This window comes from Kogia breviceps, chromosome 8 (genome assembly GCF_026419965.1).
Source record: "Kogia breviceps isolate mKogBre1 chromosome 8, mKogBre1 haplotype 1, whole genome shotgun sequence".
Taxonomy (NCBI): domain Eukaryota; kingdom Metazoa; phylum Chordata; class Mammalia; order Artiodactyla; family Physeteridae; genus Kogia; species Kogia breviceps.
Window position 1 is genome coordinate 95,581,916 of NC_081317.1, and position 2,512 is coordinate 95,584,427.

General features: G+C 51.0%; 1 pseudogene; it reads left to right on the forward strand.

Moving 5' to 3' along the window:
- The first annotated feature begins 1,130 nt into the window (after nt 1–1,130).
- Nucleotides 1,131–1,463, forward strand: LOC131761121 (anaphase-promoting complex subunit 15 pseudogene; annotated as a pseudogene).
- The last annotated feature ends 1,049 nt before the right edge of the window (nt 1,464–2,512 follow it).

Below are 2,512 nucleotides of genomic sequence, written 5' to 3' on the forward strand. Positions count from 1 at the left end.
TTTGTAATGTTTCCCCAGGGATTCTTTGTGTGTATGTGTGAGTGTGTGTGACTGTCAAACAGGTGTCTGTGTCTATTCTTTATTTCGGAACTTCCTGTACTTTTAATCCTCTTCTCAACATGAAAATAACTTTCTCCTATTAACCAGCTTGAACTGCTTTTCCCACTCCAGTTTTCAGTGTGTAGAACAGGTTTCCCCCACTTACCTGCAAGGACCTGGGACCTGACGCACTGTTACTGATGTCTTCGAAAGAGCCAAGTATTTCAGTGCACAAGGAAAGGTCTGCTTTCCCTGCACAGCACAGAGATTGAACCCCTGCTCTGCGGTGAGACGGTGGGGTGGGTGCTGGGAAGTCCCAAGTCAGGCGAGAATCAGGTCCACCAAGAGCAGGGGGCGTCCTTTCCGGACCTGCAGGTACTTCTTCAGTGGAACTTGGACTTTTGCTGCAACTCCCTGTCCTCCTGCCCCTGAGGAACCAGCCTAACCAGCAGAGCGACAGTGCACGGCACTTGGAAGCCAGCCATGGCCCAGGTTTTCCCGAAGACAACTCCCTGCATGGTCAACAGGACGGGGACACTTCCTGGTCCTCGGGTGAAGCCTCAGGCCACTGGTGATCCTTGGAGGCTTCCTCAGGAGAGAAAACAAAGTTAGACTACTTATCCACATCACTTGAGGGTGGAATTGGAGTCTGTGGGTGCCATAGTCTTCCTCTCTCCCCGTTCTCAACTTTCGGAGAGCACCCAGTGAGCACTCATGGGTCAGAGAAGTGAATGTCTCTGTGATGCCCTGCAGCAGCCCATGGGTTGCACCTCTGGCGACTGAGCAGACCAGCACGCAAAGGGCTTTACCCAGAGCATTGCTCAGGCACACAAATGGTTTAGCCTGCTTTGGTAGACTAGGTATGTGCAGTGTCATTTTTGAGCCCTCTGTAATAGAAGTTGCATTTGCATAATACAGCTGGCAAAGCCTTTTCAGATATATTTTCTATTTTAAATCTAAAAACAACCAACTTTTGAAAGTGAAGTGCTTCTGGGTCGCCGCCAGCTGCCACCTCCCGGTGCAATGAGGAAACTGAGGCTCAGAGAGGTTCAGTGACTCGGCCAAGGTCAAACAGCTAGTAAGTGGTGGAGCCAGGACTCAAACCCAGTCTAGGAGCCATGCGCACCTTGTTCCCCTCACTGTTCCTCTGTGTGACTGAGACATTGTGGTTCAACCTGGGTCGACCCTGTGTGGAGGAGACAGGGCTGCAGCGGCAGGAACAGCAGCATCAGGCCTGGCACTATGATGATGAGGAAGAGGAAGAGGAAGATGCTGAGGAGGATGGTGGAGAGGACTCAGAGGATGATGAGAACATGCAGGGCATGGATGAGATGAATGACTATAATGAGTGACCCGATGATGGAGAAGTCAGTGGGGTGGACATGGAAGGCAGCTCACAGGATCAGGACCACTGGATGATCTAGGGAGAGTCCAGGCCTGCCCAATCTATCCTGGATGCCCTGCGGAACCAGCTGATCACCCAACACCCCTCCCACCCCAGTGCCTGAAAGCTCACCCTCGGGCACCTCCTCAGCTGCTGCCAACACCTGGTATCCTCGGCCCCTCCCAGCCCATCGGTCTGCCCTTGAATCCCCAGGGCCTGAGCCCCCCCCCCCACCTTTCTGGCCAGTACTTCACTCCTTGGTTGCCAGACCTAGTCTCTTTCTAACTCTCTTTAATAAAGACACAGGACTGATATAAAAATAAAAAATAAAAAAATAAAAACAACCAACTTTTGAGATAGCTGTGATTATTAACTCCTTATTTTACAAATGCAAAGTCCCTGACTCAGAAAAGAGCACCCGGAAAGTGGCCAACCCAGATGTCTTTGTCTAATACCACTGGTTCCCAGGACGGACTGCACAGTCGAATCAGCTGGAGCCTTAGAAAGGCTCATGTCCAGGCTGCGTTCCCAGAGCATGGCTGCATTCATCTGAAATGGGACCCATTTCAGATGACAATATTTAAAAGTACAATCCACTCCCGCTGTGTAGCCCATCACTGGTACTCCTCTTTATCAGGGCTGTGACTTAGGGGACTTGGAATCATTTGGGGTCCTGGGACAGGAAGTTAAGATCAGATCCATACCTGAGTTCCAGCAGGTTGGGTTTCTCCAATGAAAACAAACAGCGTGGACCGATGTTTTCGATGATGGGTCACTGAACGCCTGCCAGGACAGTCGTCTAAGAGGACCCTGCAATCCCAAAGTGGCCCAGTGAAGAGTGAAGGTCTAAACTTCTCTTGGCTGGTAGAAATCTGACTTCGTGGTTTTCCCTGGTAAACTTCATCACTTTTCTGCGATGTGGGTTCCAACTTTTCATGGAAGAACAGGGAACAGCCTGTCGGTGTTGGTCAGCAAACTAGGGAACAGCCTGGGAACTGAGCTGCCTCCTTCACTCTCTCTCTGCTGGCAGAGTCTGACAAATAGGAGGATGGGGCTTGGGGGACCTGAGAAGGTGTCAGGAGCTGTTGT